The sequence below is a fragment of the Panthera pardus genome, unplaced genomic scaffold, assembly GCF_024362965.1.
Source record: "Panthera pardus isolate Hobbes unplaced genomic scaffold, ASM2436296v1 HiC_scaffold_5, whole genome shotgun sequence".
In the NCBI taxonomy this organism is placed as follows: domain Eukaryota; kingdom Metazoa; phylum Chordata; class Mammalia; order Carnivora; family Felidae; genus Panthera; species Panthera pardus.
This window is the reverse complement of record NW_026526980.1, coordinates 60406-79810: the sequence shown is the minus strand read 5'-3', so window position 1 is coordinate 79810 and position 19405 is coordinate 60406.

The following is a 19405-nucleotide window of genomic DNA, read 5'->3' as shown; positions in this document are numbered from 1 at the left end:
AAAGTCCTGGAAACGAGTGGTGGTGATGTTTGCATAACAATGTGAATATATTTAAATGCCACTGAATTGTACACTTAAAATGTTTAAAATGGTACATCTTATGTTATGTGTACTTTACCACAAAAAAAATTTTTTATGCTCTAGTCTCCTAAACCCCATGGGAAATCCATGGAAATCCATGAGAAAAGAACCTGAGAGAGATGTGTGGGATCAGGGTTGGAGACAAAAAAGGCTCAGTTATGGGTACGACTTGCCCACCTTTCACCCTTCCCTGCCCCCTGCCTTCAACCTAAAGTGGTTGGTTGAAACTCTTTTGTTTTGATTTTCTTTGAGAAAACATTTCATCCTAAATCAATGTATCCATGACAATTATAAATTACTTTTAAATTTATGCAACAGACCAGACAGTGGCCTCATGACAACACTCATGAGTTCCAAATTCACACTCTCCTGCTCCAAGCACATTTCCACATAGTAAACATTTCCACTCTGGCATATGGTCCTGGTTTGGGGTGGTTTGAAGGATACATGGTTTCCTCTCACTATATCATCTTCAAAAGTTTAAGGCTGGGTCCCCCATACCACTTGGGTTGACTCAGTGACTGGTGATCCAAAGATTCATCCAAATCTATTTGAACCTTGTATTGGTTTGGATGCTCTTGGAGTCAAGTAACAGAAAATCTGGACTCAAGCTCACTCACCCAATAAGGAAATGTATTTCCTCACACAAGTACAGATCAGAGGTAGGGCAGGGCCCAGGTGCCTTATACATCTGGGTAATTCCATCAAGATCTGAGGCTCTTTCCATCTCTCTCCTCTACCAATCCCAATCTGCACTGCATGCCAAGACCAGTTCCCCTGCTGATCACAGGATGGCTGTGACGGCATCTGAGGCTCCATGCTCCACTTTCAAGTCCAGGAAGGTTGAGGAAAACCCCTCTCTCCCATGCAAGAAATATAAATTCCCTTCAGCACAACCAGGTAAACTTTAGGACCCAGTGACCAGACAGATAATAGTCACCAGAGCAATGACATACACCAGTCAGCCTAACTCAAGAGCCACCAAACTGTATGCCACAGGTCAAATCTGGCCTACATCCGGTTTTGCAAATAAAGTTTTACTGGAACACAGATATGCCCAGTCATTCATATATTGCTCATGGCTACTCTCTCCCTACAGTTGGACAGCTGAGTAGTTGCTACAGGGACCAAATAACCTGCAAAGACTAAAATAGTTACTGTCTGGCCCTTCACAGAAAAAGTTTGCTGGTCCCTGGCTTAACTGGTCACATGGGGCATAAGGGATATTGGGCAGTCAAGCCCAATGACCACCACAGACTGTTTATTATTGTTAGCCAATATTACCTCTTAGACTAACAAAGTGCTATTAATTTATCACCCACTGGGTAAAAAAATCATTTCCTTTTGTTTGCTCTAGTGTCTCTCCTTTTAAACTTCAAGGAATATCATTTAGTTCTCTCCACCCCAGATTAGGTAAGTAAGTGTGTTTAAGCAGCCTGATGTAGCAGGATGCACACAGGCTATGGAATGAGTACCCAAGCCAATAGCCAAGTGGTGGCACTGTGGTGGATATCTCATTCTACTGTTCACCAAGCACCCGTTCCCCTTCTTCTTGGTATGGTCAGCCCACTTTTCCTTTAGGGCCTGTATCCATTGCCTATAATTACATATCAGACCTTCCCAAAACTTAGTGACTTAAAACAACAACAACAATTTATTTTGTTCATAAATCTGCAGTCTTGGCAAGGCTCAACAGGTCAACTAATCTCTGTTTCACAAACCTCAACCCGGTTAATGGAAAATTTACTTTCAAGATGGCTCATTCACATGGATGGTAAATCGGTGCTGTTGGCTGGAAGCTCAGCAAAGCTATAAACAATGGAATTCCTTTCCTTGTGGTCCTCTCCATGGGCTCCCTCGTGACATGGAGACTATGTTCCGTGATCAAGAGTTCCAAAAGCAAGGGGGCAGGAGAAAGCTGCCCTTTTTATGACCCAGACTCAGAAGACACAAAGTGCCCTTCCCAGCATAGTCATGTGCCCAGATTCACAGGAGGGAACATAGACCCCATGTCTCAGTGGGCAGGGGTTTGGTGAGAAACATCCTAAATGGAGCTATTGCATATTGTTTCAATAAAAACAATTCAGCACTATGTTTTTGCCTTGCCTATTGAAACCACCCTCATTTTCTGGATGGAACAACCCATGTATAACTTTCCAGACTCAGAAAATACATTAAGATTCTTTGACTAGCAAATTACAGAAATACAACTCAAACTAGCTTATATTAAAATGCTATTGACTTATGTACTCAGTAAGTTTGAAGGATGGTCCTAGCTTCAGGCTCAGCTGAATCCAGGTTCAAATAATGTCATCAGGGCTCTGTGTATGACTCTATTTTTATCCCTCAGCTCACCTCCACTTTATTCTCCAACAAGCTGAGCCCAAGTGGACACAACGTGGCAGTTCACAGCCCCAAGGCTACTTCCTACACACAGCTCTCAGTACCAGCTTACAAAAAAGCATCTTTCCCAAAACCTCTAACCGCATGGTGAGAGACGATTTGTAGAAAACCATGATTGGCCCCATTCTTACAATATGCCCATTATGAACAAATTAATACCCAGCAGGATAGAGCCCTCTGATTGAACAAGCTTGAGTCACATAAGTACCCTGAACTACGTGAACTAAACAAGATTGCTCTGAAAGTGGGAAGGAATAGTTTACCAAAGGAAAAGTTCCTTTGTACATACTGGTCAACAAGCACGTCTGAAGAATCCAGGAAATCACAAAGGGTTCTAAGAGGATGGCAAACATTGATGCTCTAGGATCCCAAAACTTCTGGGGAAATGGCAAAGAAAAGACTATTTGATGCCTTGAGTGTCCTCCCCCTTAGATTTTCTCTACCCAGGCTTAAAGAACTACAACCCTTCCCAAGTTTCAAAAGGACAGCTAGGTGATCTGCTTGTTTGTTAGTTGGTTTCGATTTAATAAAGACAGATGTGAGCTCCAGGATCTCTTGGGAGGCTGCCAGATAAAGAACCATGCAGTTAAGGGGCAGCTGGGTGGCTCAGTCAGTTGAGCATCCGACTTCAGCTCAGGTTATAATCTTGCAGTTCATGAGCCCCCTATTGAGCTCCATATCGGGCTCGCTGATGTCAGCCTGTCAGTGCAGAGCCTGCTTCAGATCCTCTGCCCCCCTCTCTCTGCCCCTCCCCTGCTTGCACTCTCCTCAAAATAAATAAATATTTTTTTAAAAGGACCATGTAGTTAAAATTCACCCTTGGATCCCATACTCACAACAATTGCAATCATGGCTTTCTACATCTGGCAACAAGAAACAGTAATCTTTCAGCAAGTTTGAAATTTTCCTTGGTGTATTTTTCTCAGCCTTGTCACTAGAACTTCAAAGTTAACCTAAAGATACTCCTGAGTTAGTAGGAAGCTCGACAATATTTTTTTCCTGACAAATCATTGTACTTCAGCTCCAGCTATCTCTAGGAATGCAGTGGGACTCCTGGTTGGGAAAAAACTGCATCTGACCCTTCCATAGTAAGGGCTGTTGCTCACCATATGTAGTGAGGTTTTTCCAAACCCAAGAGAGAGATATATGTCCCCTTTGCTCCATAACGCAAGAAGAAAATAAAATACAGATTCTCACAAATACAAGAAGGTTGAATTGTGTTTGTTATTCTCAGCTTCGAGGCTGCATTGATTACTTTTAGACAAAAAAGAGTTCCATTTCTAATATACAGTCACCCCACATCAGATTTATATACTTGAGTTTAAAGGAAGCCAAGTAAAGTTATCTGTTCTTGTTGTACCTGATTAACCTCAATACACAAATCCTACAAATCAATAGTTAATTAAAAATGTGGCACTGCCTCCATAGTTACCTCATCTCTCTGCAAACACTGCCCACCCTGTATATTATTAAGCTAAAAACAAAGGAGGCCACCCTCTAGGGCAATGTAGAATTATATAGGCAAGGAAAAAAACACAGTTCCAAAATATTTGTACACAGGGACCTCAAATGTAACATTTTGGCTGTGCTTGGGGCCTCCCATAGAAGCTGCCTCATTTGGTCTACAGAGTTTCCCGAGTCTTGGAATCATTTCCTCATATGGTCATGCAGCCCATATCTCTGAAGTGGTTGCAAAGATACTCCCATGGTAATTTGAAGTACTGGGCTTCCATTTTCAAGCCCTCTCCAAGCTGAGAACCTACAAAATCACCCTCCCCCTGATCTCATATTCACTGACACCTTCAAAACTACAAATACTCAAGAACAATAAGGCTGAACTGATTTATTTGTTATTTCCTGGTTACTGGTAACTTTTTTGTGGATTTCTTTGCTTTAACTTCACATTCATTTCTGCCATAACAAAATCATATATTTTATTGATAAATGTATCCGTGCTCTGCCTTATTCCAAAGAGGAGTTGAAGTGGCTAAGAAAACAATGCATTGAAAATGGCTTTGTCAGAGTCATTCATTGTGGTAGACCCAATCCACAGTGATTTCTCCTGGCGGCCTTCTCTGTGTCTCCCCACCTTTCTTCTGGTAACAGGTATACCTAGCCTTAACTCTGGACTCAAGTTGGGCCAATCATAGTATCTCAAACCCTTGCTCTATAGATTGGCAAGTGGCCAAGGAGGGTCCATTACAACCCTTTCCTGGGAGTTTACACCAATGTGCAGTCAGTTTTCTTCCTGGCAACAAAGGCGTAAGATGAGTAGCCAAGACACTTCTGCCAACATCCCCATCATATACAAAAATTCCGTCTACAGTAGGAGGAAAGAAACCAACATACAGAGATGAGAAAGGGAGAGAAAATGGGCAAGAGAGAGCTCCCCATGGTCTGGTTATGTCAACCAATACTTTCCCTTTTCTGATTCAGTGAGTTAGATGCAGGACCCATGAAGTAATAAAGATAAATACTCATACCTCTGGTCTTTACTGAAGTCAATGTTTGCATATTTTATCTGACCCTTGACACCAAACTTAGTTGACAGAATCCAAAAGCCAAGAAATCTCACCAGCCAAAAGCAAAAGCTATTGGCTTCTGCCCCTCCATCCTCCTCATTTGCAAGCACGGCAGAAGAACTCCACTCCTCCTATCTGTAAAGCAACCCCTACCCAGGAAATCAGGCAATCGGAGACACCAGATCACTCCTCCTGGCCTGCCTGGGGTTAGGGATCTGGGAACATGGGGTTGGCACTTGGTGAGTACAATTAGCTAATTGGCTACCTAAAGAGAAGTAGCATCCTGAGAGGCAAGAAACCCATCTGAGTAGCCAAAGAGTCTGGGCAGAAGGAAAGGATTTGAGGATCCCAGGGGAAGGAGTTTCAAAGAACAGGTGGAGGTAGTCTGAGGGGACTGAGATGAAGTCAGGGCTGCAGCCATCTAAGAGGATGCCCACAGCCTCAGGCATAGGCTTTGAAGATGTCAATCCCACTTGGGTAAGCTCAGGTGCATCAGCTGTGGTTCCTAAAAGTCACCTATCTTGCTGCTGTAGAATGATCTGTGTGGTCCTGAGATGCGCCGGGCGGGGGGCAGGGGGTGGGGGGACCCACCTGCATGCCCAGCAAGCTACAGCCTCCCCAGTCTTTATTAACAAATAACTGATATATTTTGAGCACCTTCTAAGTGCCAGGAACTATGACAAGAGCTTACCAGGCATTATATAAATTAATTCTTGCAATAACCCTATGAGGTATAATTCCATATTACAGGTGAGGAGACTAAAAGATTCAGAGAAATTAAATCACTTTCACCAAGTCAGTGGCACAGCTAGTCCAAATGCATTCTTTCCAGCTCCAAAGCCACAATGCCAGAGTGCACCCCTGAACAGACTCTCACAAAAGACTGGACTCTATTGCCCACATCCACATCTTTAGGGAGCAGATAGCACCTTTTTCCCAATTCTCAGACCACTAAAATTGGATCAAGGATCAGCACTGGCTCGAAACTGTGATCGCTGGCTTTACCCTCAGGGCTTGACATCCTTGGACAGTATCACCAGCCCCAAACCTTCTCACATTCTCCATGCCTCTTTGTACACAGTAATTGAGAATTCTGGGGTTCACCATCCCCTCATTAAAGCCAACTTGGTTTTCCCAACCCCATTCTGTTCAATCTCCCTGCCCTTCCCCATCAGCCCACCCCAGGGAGGTCCAGAATACCTCATGGCCAAATCCACTCACATAATGACCCAGGGTCACAATTTTCCATCTCAAGTTCAGAGTGAAAGTCTGTGCACTGGGCACAAAGGAGAGAATGCTTTGGCTTATTTCCAATAAAATGAAAGTACAGAGCAAAGGAGAAATAAGGAAGACCAGCCCTGAAGCTGCACCAAGTCTCATAAATGACAAATGCTATATACTCATGTCAGGAAACCAAGGCTATAAAAGCCACAAGTGAATTAGGAAGGAGTCCAAAGTGGTGATGTCATGTGAGAACATCTTTATGTAGCATCATTGCCTTGCAACAAGGCTGTCGCTCACCTCCTGGTGAGACAAAGTTCTCAGACCCTGATGGAGCCAACCATCAAGAGAAGAAGGTGGAGAAAAGGCAGAAATGAATTCTGGAGTCACTACTCTCAACGAAGCCAAGGTGGTCAGGGAACACAGCCACTCTTTCACTGTCCATGAAAAGCATTCCAAGGAAAATGTGATAGTAGACATTTGTCAGTCTATGGCTGACACCCCCATTAGCATCCTGATCTGTCTTTAGGGAGAAGTCCTCATTATATACAGCTTCAGTAGGGGTTAAATCTCAAACCTATTTCCCACTGCCATTCCCCTTCCCAAATACCCATGATGTTTGCTACCAGGGTTTTGAATCTTAAGAAAGATTTGCAGAGACAGAGTTCAGTTCTATCCCAATAGATAGCTCCAGCTGGCTGGCTCCAACCGTCATCACCCCCAAACAAACACACATTCCTGCCCATTCCCAGAGCCTGGTCCTGCAGCTGCCTGTGGATTCTTCAAGCCCCCAAGAACCTTGCAGTGAACTCCCTTTTTGCTTCATAAACACTTAGAGCCAAGGATTCTTGCAGCCAAGAGACCTAACTGATATACACTTCATTGTGTTCATTGGGTTTGTTTTCAGAGCCAGCAGCCCTGAGGATATTTCAAACTGTGGGCATAGGTACAATTCTATAAAAAGGAGCCAGAAACTATTTAGATGCTTGCCAGGAAGAAGCACTTACAGATGTTTGGAGGAAAGGTATACAATATTGACATATTGAGTGAGGCCCAAATATGGGGTTCTCTCTTTCAATACCTCATGATCTTTGCACATGCTCTTCCCTGGGCTTTCCATCTGGCTAATGCTCACCCAAGTCTCACCCTAAATGTCACTTCCTCAAGAAAGCTACCATAACTGGTCACCATATGTTGACTTTATTTAACATCCATGTACCTCACTAGCTTGTGAGCTCCAGAAAGGAGGGACCAGGGCTATTTTTCATGCCACTCTGCCCCAGTGCCTATCATATCCTGGCATCAAATAGGCATTTCAAAAATATTTGCGAAGGAATTCACATTCATGGGATAGAATCACCCATCCAAGCTGTTGTTGTTATTTAACCTTCTTGACAACCATGAGGTAGATATTATCATCATCCCCAGTTTACAGATGAGAAATCTGAGAATAAGGAATTTGCTGTAAGTAATCAAGTGGTTACAGGATAAAGAGGGGATTTGAACCCAGGTATTCTGATTCCAGAGTTCTTTTAATTAACCAGAGCAGGGACTTTATGCAAAGTAGGTGTTCTAATTATTTCTTGTTGCATAACAAACCACTCCAAAATTTAGTGTCTTAAAAAATACATCATTTGTTTTGCTAACAAATCTGTGATGTGGGCAGGACTCCACAGGAAAGGCTCATTTCTGCTCTTCATGCCTTCAGTTGGGGTTTCTTGAGTGGGGTTGGAGGGACCACTCTCAAGATGGCTCAGTCTGGGGCACCTGGGTGGCTCGGTCAGTTGAGCATCCGTCTTCAGCTCAGGACATGATCTCACAGTTTGTGAGTTCGAGCCCCATGTCGGGCTCTGTGCTGACAGCTCAGAGCCTGGGCCTGCTTCAGATTCTGTCTCCCTCTCTCTCTACTCCTCCCCTGCTTGCACTCTGTCTCTCTCTCTCCCTCAAAATAGATAAACATAAGAAAAAAAAAAAAAAAAGATGGCTCAGTCCATGGCTGGAGAGTTGATAACACTGTCTTCTGAGAGCTCAGTTGGGGTTCCTCCATGTGGGCCTTGCCATGGGCTCCTTGGGCTTCCTTGCAGCATGGTGGCTGGGTTCCAAGAGTAAGCATGTGAACAGAGCCAGGAGGAAGCTAGACAGCTTTTTTTAACTCAGCCTCCAAAGTCAGAGAGCCACTGCCACCACAACCTATTTGTGGAAATGTTCAGATTCAAAAGGAGGGGAATTGTGCTCCCCTTTCTGTGGGGGGAAGACAAGTTTCTAGAAGAATCCATAAGATGGGAGAGATTATCATGGCCATCTTCGGAGAATACAATCTGCCACAGTAAACAGCATGTTGCATGACCAGGCTGTCCTAACTTACAAACATTAAAGTAACCCCCTGCCCCCAACAACCCACCCCAGGGGACCCCAAATAAGAGTTCAGAAAATCACTGCACTCAGAAAAGAAGCTAGAAAAAGTAAACGCCACTCCCCCACAATATTTACATATTTTCACTTCATTTCCTTACAATGCCTAAAGCTCTACTAATTAGAAACTCATTTGAGATAACTAGTAACCAATTTAAAAATGCAAACACCTCAGGGGCTAGCCAGAGTCCTCCAAACAGTCCTGTAAATTGGTTTCATCAAGGATTTCCTCCTACCCATAGTGAGAGGCCTGTTGCAAGGACAGACTGCGGGAGGGCAATGGGTAACTCTGTTGCTTAAAGCACTTCCGGATGGAGAGGTGGGATAAAGAGACAAATGGAGTTCACCAAGAGGAGGTAGAAAGGGAAGCTTATTTATGCATCTGAACAAACGTCCTGGTTTGTGGCTCTGCAAATATAGCCCCAATCAGGCTACAAGATGTTGTGGCAGCAACATTTGCACTCAGTCACTCCTCGTGGGCCCAGCCACTTTTCAAAACACCCTTGCACAGCCGTGCAGAGCGGCCGGCTCCACTGGCAACCGGCAGAGCCATAACTCACGCTGTCACCGCTCCCCTCAAACCTCTTCTGTAAGCACTTTTAATCAATGTAACAAGAATAAACATTTGCTGCAGAGTGGCAATATGCAGCGAGGAACATGGTTCCGCTTGGCTCAGAAAGCAAAACCTTCCAGCTGTTTCCATCTACGAGAGCCCACGGGAAAAGCCCCTCCATCCCAGTGTCACTGCCTGGCTGGACACATTTTCCCCAACCAGGTAAGCTTCTCTTTCAGAGTTAATTTGTGCTCTCAGGTACCATCTGTCAATGACCTTGTTGTCCAGTTGACTTTTCAAAGCATCACTTCTCTCTAAATGGTCACCAGCCCTGCCCCACAAGCCTCCAGGTGACATTAGACTTCAGTGAGAAAACTGAGCATCCTCAAGTCTCTGCATGGGGATGAAGCCTTTTTTTCCCAAGCTGTGGTCTAAACCTTTGTTTGTAACTTGCTTTGGTTGCTGGAGACTTGGAAACTGACTTCCTAAGTAATCAACAAGAGTAATGCCATCGACTTGGGTCTAGCAATGAAGTTTATGATTAACATTACCAAGGGGTGAAACCTGACCTGAGCATTAGCACATTTCATCCTCCTGAGAGCCCTGCAAGGTGGATACCCTTGCAATGCCCACATTACAGAAGCGGAAACTGATCCCAGAGAGGTTGAGCAACTAATACAAAGTCACACAGCTAGTGAACCAGGATTCTAAATCATTCTTCTGAAGTCTGTGCTTGAAATCAATCTGCTCCTGGGATGCACAGAGAGGTCACCTTCTCCGTGTTCGGGGTAAGAGAAGAAATAGAAGTTGATGGCCTTAGAGGAGAAATAAAGCAGGTGAGAGCATAAAAACAGGGGAGGGAGTGGGGAGGAGTCACAGCCTGTCCTTGAGAAGTAGCATGCCTTTCTTCCAAAGACAAACCAGGTGTACAGAAACCCAAGAATCAAGAGTCAACTTGGGGGAACCACAGTGTAAAAGCAGAAGGGAATCATGGTATGGCTAAGGTGGCAGTCTTGTTTCCAGGGCACCTATGCGGAGGTGGAGGAGGTGGGAGTAGCGAGGGGGCCATGAGGTGCTCAGACTATTTGCATCAGAATCTCTAGGAGGCAGGCTTCTTAAAAATGCAGGTTCCTATATATGGATGAATCCTGAAAACATTTTGTAAGTGAAAGAAATCAAGCACAAAAGGCCACATATTGTGTGACTCCATGTCCAGAACAGGCAAATCTAGAGGGACAGACAGCTGATTAGTTGGTGCCAGGGTCTGGGGAAGGAGAGTGGAGAATGACAATGAATGAGTGTGGGGTTCCTTTTTGGGGTGATGGAAATGCTCTGGAGCTAGATAGTGGTGATGGCTGAGCAACATTATGAATGTTATAAATACCACTAAATTGTACACATTCAAATGGTTAAAAAAGTAAATTTTATGTTATGTGCATTTTACCACAATTAAAAATGTAGCTTCCTGGGTTTCATTATTCATTTAACAAATACTAATGGTACCTCACTACATGCCAAGCACTGTTCTGAGTGCTGGAGATACAGCACTGAACAAAAAAAAGACAAAAACTCTGCTTCCGTAGTGTTGGCATTCTAGGGGGAGGAAAGGAAATTAAGTAAGATAAATGCTTTAAATGTTTATGTGTTAGAGATGAAAGTGAGAGGGGAAACAAAGTAGGGACGAGGATAGGGAGTGTTGAAGGAAGTGTGGGTATCATGATTTTAAAGATATTCTTTTAATGTTTATTTTTGAGAGAGAGAGAGACAGAGTACAAGTGGGGGAGAGGCAGAGAGAGAGGGAGATGCAGAATCCAAAGCAGGCTCCAGACTCTGAGCGGTCAGCACAGAGCCCGACAGAGGGCTTGAACTCACAAACTGTGAGATCATGACCTGAGCCAAAGTCGGACGCTCAACCAATTGAGCCACCCAGGCGCTGTGGGTATCACAATTTTAGACAGGGAGACTAGGAAAGGCTCATTGAGAGGTGACAATTGAGCAGGGAGTTGGAGGGAGAGACAGAGTGAGCCATATGGATGTCTGGGGAACGGCATTCCCGGGAGAGCACAAGTGCAAAGGCTCTGAGGCAGGAGCAGGCCCAGCATAGTCATGGAACAGAGAAGAGGCCACTGTGGCTTGAGCAGGAGGAGTGATGGGGAGAGGGGTAGCAGATGAGAATGGGGAGGAGGCAATTAGGGGCCAGGTCTTATAGAGCCTTGTAGGTTATAGTCAGGGTTTCAGCTTCAACTCTGAGTGTTGGGAGGCACCAGACAGTTCTAAACAGAGGACTAATACAACCTGACTTCTGTTTTAAAAGGAACATTCCAGATACTCTGTGTAGAATAGACTCTGGGCAGGCAAAGGCAGAAGCAGGAGACCACCAAGGAGAATGAGCAGTGATCCAGATGGGAGTCAGTCATGGCTCAGTCCAGGCTGGCACTAAAGAGGGGGCTGGAATCTGGATATACTTTGAAGGTGGAGCAACTCATTGATTCTAAGAGTGGCCCCCCACGAGTCAGCATTTGTCACAACCTTCCTAGAGGATTCTAAATCAGCCTGAAGCTGAAGAACTTCAGGTTTAAGCTAATCTTCTGTTTCATATTTTGGGAAGATCCTTCGGGATTTTCTCCAACCCAACTCAGAATAGATTCTAGGAAGGACATTCCACAACATCTGACCTTGTGTGCACAGCTCTAGACAGACCTCATGGCTTCTGGCAAATAACACAAGCTTTGAAGAGAACGTCAGGTGATGGGAGCACAACAGTGAATGACCATGGGCCCTTTCCTCAATGAGTCTTGCCTTTGATGAGGGAAATAAATAGTAAAAAATCAAAAATCAGGGGAACCCGGGTGGCTCAATCAGTTAAGTGTCTGACTCTTGATTTCAGCTCAGGTCATAATCTCACAGTTCATGAGTTCAAGCCCCGAGTCGGGCTCTGTGCTGACAGTGTGGAACCTGCTTGGGATTCTCTCTCTCTCTCTCTCTCTCTCTCTCTCTCTCTCCCTCTCTCTCTGCCCCTCCCCCAGCTCACTCTGTGTGTGTGTGTGTGTGTGTGTGTGTCTCCCTCGAAATAAATAAATAAACTTAAAAAAAAAAAAACCTCATTCACAACTCCAAGTGGAAAGTGCTATGACAAGAGTTCACATGGGGAAGTGGAAGCACACGGAAGAGAAAAAGAATCTAATATTAGGTGGTCGGAAATATATCTCCGATCAGATGACCCTAAGTTGAAGACTAGAAGGTAGTAAAGTTGTCCAGGTGAATAAGGAGGACCATGGAAGACTGCTCCAAGCACAGGGATGAGCACATGCAAAGACTGAAAGGTGAAAGGGTATGTGAGGAGCAGAAAGAAGTTCATATAATTTTAGGAGTTAAGAGCTGAGGAATGTAGAAGTTGGAGCCAAATCATGGCTCTTGCCAACCACGTTTATTCTGTGGACAAAGGGAGCCAAGAGATATCTCCACGCAGAAGAATAGCAATCTTCTTTGTGCTATGAAAACAGAAATCTGGCTGAAGGATGGATGGGAAGAAAGGAGACCAGGTGACAGACTGCAAGAACCAAGTGAGACAAGGTGTTGGCTGAACCAAGCTTGTAGTGATGTAGTTGGAGAGGAGAGGATGGACTAACTTGACTGAAGAATGGGGAGAAATACAAGATGGCATCTAAATTTTTTTGGAAGCTTTATGGATGGTGGAGTGAGTTGGACCAGTTGAACCCAGGCAGAAGAGGAAATCAGGAGAGGAGAGATAACCTGAGGTCAGTATGAGAGGGACATCCAAGTGGAGAAGAATGCCCAGTGGACAGCTGGATATGCCAGAGCAGAGCCATGGACAGAGTTCTGAAATGTAAATAAAGATTGAAGGACCTTCAGAGTAGATGATCCCCCAGAGAAAGTGCAGAGGAATAAGCATAGAACCTAGGACACAGAGGAAGGGGAGAGATTCGTGATTAAAACCAACCAACCAGGGGAGCCTGGCTGGTTCAGTCGTTGGAGGATGTGACTCTTGATCTCAGGGTTGTGGGTTCAAACCCTATACTGGGTGTAGAAATTACTTAAAAAATTTTTTGAATTAAGAAAAAAACCCACAACCATCAGACATCTTCCCAGAAACACAAATTGGAGGTTTCCTCAGTTTGCGTTATTCAGGACCATATTTAAGATCCATTCAAAATAACTATTGGGAAGTTCTCAAAACATGTAATGGTGCTTTTTAAAAAATTTTTTAATAAAAAAAAAAATAGGAGTTCAGCTATTGCACAGACCTTGAAGCAATTTTCCAGCAAGTGTCTATCAAACAAGAATCTGATCTGACTCAAGAGGGTGTCACATCAAGTGTAAGAATCCAATTCCATTGTCTGTACAAGCCTTTCTGCCAGGTACAAGACTCTAATCCAGTTGAAGTGATTTTCTATTGATTAACAGGCTGGGAATACACAGGTTGTTGGTTTTTGAAATTCCCTTTCCTGGGTCTTGATGCCAGCTGTGAATAATTTTCACAGAGTCGAAAAGCTCCATACCATCAAAATAAAAATGACACTCGGTCACGAAGGAGGCAGATTATAGGTCAATCACCTTGATTATTTTTTAACTGTGAAGCACCATTAATGTTACTGAATAAGCAAATCTGTTTGCATAACCAGATTTTTATAGGCTACTGGGAATAAAGGTTTTCCTAAGTGGATGATTTGTACAACGATAGCCTTTGGGTCTCTGATGGAACAGCTCTGATGAGGAAATGTTCCTTTAATTATGTGGAAGGCCAATTACCATGTTATAGCCACATTGTTTTGCAGATTGCATATAATTTCGCCATTTCCATAGCTTCAGCACTATAATTCTGGAGAAAACGCAGGCACCAAGAAGACACTTGAGGCACATTATGCTGGAGATGAAGATGTTTTAGCGAATTCAATTTAAGCTACAACATTAAAGTTATTTTGTTGAATAAAACATAACGCAATAATGAGCTTGTGTATGTCAACTCTATAGTGGAGGTAATAATAGCTAGAGAGAGAGCATACCCTCTCCCCTTTCTCATGCTCATTAGAGTAATAGATAATGCTATGGAGAGAACCTTTCTCTAATATGTGCTTCATCTCGGGTTAAGTGTGTTTCCTGCAACTGTGCTTCATAGGGGGAGAAAAAAAAGCAAAGGGACTAATTTGGGAGCCATTCACAGAAGTACTACTACTTGATGTTTTTTATCCACTGAGATTTCTTGTTCCCAATGCCAGCCAGGAAAGGACTTCCTTGAGAAGGGCAAATTAATCACTATCTTTATGAACTTAACAATGGGAGGTTCGTAGAGAGAAACTGAAGAAATCAGAGCAAAGGTAGAAGAAAAACAACATGATGGCAGAAAGGCAAAACTATTGCAGTGCTGGTCTCAATTCTGCCACTAATTAGTGATACCAATGACTTCCCTCTCTAGAACTCAGTTGTTCTTGTCTGCAAAATGGAGGAATAGGAGAGTCTTTAAAGCCTCCCAAAAGTACCACCATTCCATGACTCCAACTATCTATAAAATACTTTTCATTCATACTAGTAGGGATCTTGACCACTTTGCCAAGAAGATACAATAATTATCAAGCTGAATACAGCAAACAACATAGCCTTGAACTATGTAAGCAAAAACTGTGTAAATTATTTGGGAAGACAGGCAAATCCCCAATAAGAATAAGAAATGTTTGGCACACTCTCCGTGTGCCAGACACAAAACTGTGTCCGCCACACTGTTCCTCTTCCTGGACATGTAGGACATTTCCCAGCCTCCCTTGTGATTAGGTCTGGAACCATGTGACTGCATTTCCACCAACAGGAATATAAGAAATCATATGTCACTTCTGGTCCAAGATAATTAAAGGCAAGTGTGGGTTCTCCATGCCTTCCTCTTTTTCCACATGGCTGTAAGTGGAAAAACTGTGAGATGGCAGAATTACAAAATGGAAACCTCTAAGATCTCTGAAACACTGACTTGCATTGGACTGTGATGTGGGTGATAAATGATTGTTGTGTGAAAACTCTGAGATTTCAGGGTTTATTTGTCAGAGCAGCATTGTCAGAGTGTTACTCTGACTAACCTATAAGGTTCCGAGAGATCTAGCAGAGAAAGAAGTTAGACTTCAATTATACTGCTATCCTTGACTATATATTTAAAAATTAAAACTCTCCTAAAAAGACAGATCATCCACATGCCTTTGAAGGACACATGACATGTTTGTGAAAAGTTGACCAGAATGGAGGCCCTAAGAGAAATCACAACAAAATCCATGACATAACTGGCATTTTACAGGCCACATTTTTCTGACCATAATGAAGCAAAATTAGAAATTAACAGCAAAAGATAACTAAACATAAGCATACATTTAGAAAATCCTTCTGAATAATCCATGAGTTAAAGGGAAAATCACAATAGAAACTACTAAATATGTATACTGAATGACACAACTACATATATATTTTTTTTCATGTGAATTCATTCAGCTACTTGACTTTTGCTTTCATCAAGTTATTCTAGGGGCAGTAGTTGCTCATTCCAACGTACTTCTTTTTTTAATTTTTTTTTTATGTTTATTTATTTCTGAGACAGAGAGAAACAGAGCACGAATGGGGGAGGGGCAGAGACAGAAGGAGACACAGAATCCGAAGCAGGCTCCAGGCTCCGAGCTGTCAGCCCAGAGCCCGACACGGGGCTCGAACTCACAAACCGCGAGATCATGACCTGAGCCGAAGTTGGTCACTCAACCGACTGAGCCACCCAGGCGCCCCCATTCCAACCTACTTTTATTGCAACCCGTAATTGATAAGAACACACCTCTTCCAGAGGGCTAAACACTGAGCTGAATTATGCTGCAGCACAACCATGGAAGGAACAACTATGCTACTGGGGAGCGGTGGAGTGAGCGTGCACACACTGGCAAACCTGTGCAATGACAGAGACAAACAATGGCTTGAGCAGGTCTTTTGTTATGCCAAGCATCCAGACAGAAGCTAAAAGTCAATCACTAAGCCATCTCAATACATTTTTTTTTTTATTTACATCCAAGATAGTTAGCATATAGTGCAACAATGATTTCAGGGGTAGATTCCTTAATGTTCCTTGCCCACTTAGCCCATCTCCCCACCCACAACCCCTCCAGCAACCCTCTGTTTGTTCTCCATATTTAAGAGTCTCTTATGTTTTGTCCCCCTCCCTGTTTTTATATTATTTTTGCTTCCCTTCCCTTGTGTTCATCTGTTCTGCGTCTTAAAGTCCTCATGTGAGTGAAGTCTTGTGATATTTGGCTTTCTCTGACTAATTTCGCTTAGCATAATACCTTCTAGTTCCATCCCCGTAGTTGCAATTGGCTTAATACTTTGATTTCACTGTAACTTTGGCAGCAGGTTGCAATTGAGAGGAAGAAAATAAAGTAACAAGAGTGTAAGGTAAAGTACACACACACACACACACACACACACACACACACACACACGTATAAAAGAAACTGGTGAGACCAGACTATATATTTATCTCTCTTTAGCTTCTCAGGTCATTTGTCTTATAACATACCAAGGGGCAAAATACAAACTTGCTCCTGTGTCTACTTCCTGCTCTTTGCTCATGTGTCCCAGACGTATAAGGTCCTTTCTAGGAGCCAGTGTGCAGATCAGTTCTATGTGACAAGCAGGTGCTCAAGAAAGCACAGGCAGGAAAGAACTTTGACGGTGGTTTCCTCTGAGAAGGGGGGAAATGACATGGGGTGGGGATGTTCATCTGTATCTGTGATGTCGTTTCTTAAGAAACCACAAAAGATCTGAAGTACATATTGCAAAGTGATGTTAATAGGGGTCTTTTGTATTATATTTCCTTATCTTCTGTACATTTCTGTATGTTTGAAATATTACACAGTTTAAAAGAAATTTAATAAAAGAAAAGTGAATTTAGAGAAATACCTAACCCTCCTTTGGGGGGCGAGGGGGGGGGGGGACATCCAAACTGACTTTGAAGCAGACCCAGCTGGGAACATGACTGAGAATTCATCTGAGAACACCTTCAAGGAGGGGCTCCCGGGAAGACACCTTATGTGGCCCCACCTGTCCTGCTGCAGGCTCAGCCAGAGCCCAGAAGTCCTGCATGCAGTCAAGAGTTTAATTCTACAATGGAGTTTAATTCTAGAGTGTCTGGTTTGAAATGCTTTTGTGAACTCCGTGGCTGAACCACAGATGTAACAGTGGATGGGAGGGAAATAAAACATGGGGTTTGGGAAGGAGCAGGTCACCAACCCCGCTTTCCCCACTGAGGGATGCAAGGGCATACCTACGTGCCCTCAAATACCAGCACCCTGATGGAGGTCCCTTGCACCCCTCGACATACTACTGTTCCATTCTGACTTGGGGAGAGGGTGCCTATAGCCTCCAACTAAAATCAAATCCTTCAGGGCTCTGCGAACGAGCCTGGAACATTTTTTGATTCATCTTGGGCACCAGAAACACCCAGGTGTTAGAACACTGTCCCTCCCACATCTGAAACACCAAACTTCATCACAAATTACAACCTAAATTGGAATGTTTCTATAAAGAACTCACCAAACTCCACACCCGAAAAACACATAATCCAGTGAAGAAATGGGCAGAAGACATGAATAGACATTTCTCTAAAGAAGACATCCACATGCCCAACAGGCACATGAAAAGATGCCCAACGTCACTCCTCATCAGGGAAATACAAACCAAAACCACATTCAGATACCACCTCACGCCAGTCAGAGTGGCTAAAATGAACAAATCAGGAGACTATAGATGCTGGCAAGGATGTGGAGAAATGGGAACCCTCTTGCACTGTTAGTGGGAATGCAAACTGGTGCAGCTGCTCTGGAAAACAGTGTGGATGTTCCTCAAAAATTAAAAATAGATCTACGCTATTACCTAGTAATAGTACTGCTAGGAATTTACCCAAGGGATACAGGAGTGCTAATGCATAGGGGCACTTGTACCCCAATGTTTATAGCAGCACTTTCAACAATAGCCAAATTATGGAAAGAGCCTAGATGTCCATCAACTGATGAATGGATAAAGAAGTTGTGGTTTATGTATACAATGGAATACTACTTGGCAATGAGAAAGAATGAAATCTGGCCATTTGTAGCCACATGGATGGAAATGGAGAGTTATGCTGAGTGAAATATGTCAGGCAGAGAAAGACAGATACCATGTTTCACTCATATGTGGATCCTGAGAAACTTAACAGAAGACCATGGGGGAGGGGAAGGGGGAAAAAAAAAAGTTACAGAGAGGGAAGGAGGCAAACCATTGGAGACTCTTAAATGCTGAGGACAAAGAGAAAGAGAAAGAAAGAAAGAAAGAAAGAAAGAAAGAAAGAAAGAAAGAAAGAAAGAAAGAAAGAAAGAAAGAAAGAAAGAAAGAAAGAAAGAAAGAAAAAGGACAGAAGAAAGAAAATGCTGAGAACAAGAGGGTTGATGGAGGGTGGAGAAGAGGGGAAGGTGGGTGATGGGCAGTGAGGAGGGCACCTGTTGGGATGAGCACTGGGTGTTGTATGGAAACCAATTTTACAATAAATTATATATATATAAATATATATAAATAAGTAAAATGTTTTATGATTCTAGCTTAAAACTGATCATTCACTCCCTCATACTTTTTTTTCTTTTTTTCTTTTTTCTTTTGTTTTTTGGTTTTTGGTTTTTGTTTTTTTGGAACCAGTTGAATTTCTGATGGAGCTTCCTTACAATCATGGTGCCTGGTTCAGGGCCAGGCAGGAGGTAGCAAACCCTCCCCTTCCTGCCTAAGGCTGAGGGGTTGGGAGTAAAAACAAAAGTTTAAAGCTATGTTTGACAGTTTGGACACTGACAGTGCCCTGGATGCAACAACCAGGAAAATCATGTTAATCAAGGAAACAAAAATCCCTCTAAACTCTGTGATACTCTTTTATAAAAGCAGCAAATGAACAAAAATAAGTTGCCTAAGCTACCGCTCTCAGGATAATAGTTGGCCCATCCACTCCAATGTGTGGCTGCTGTGTTCAGAGTTCCTTGATCCAGTTATTACTCAAAAAATGGTTATTGAGCACCGACTGTGTGCCAGGTACCACTTGAGGCACTGAGAACATAGCTGTGAGCAAGAGAGACAAAAACCACGGGTTTCATAGGGACTGCAGTCCCCAAGGAACACAGACAGTAAACAAATTAATATAGTAACGTGTTATTAACTTACC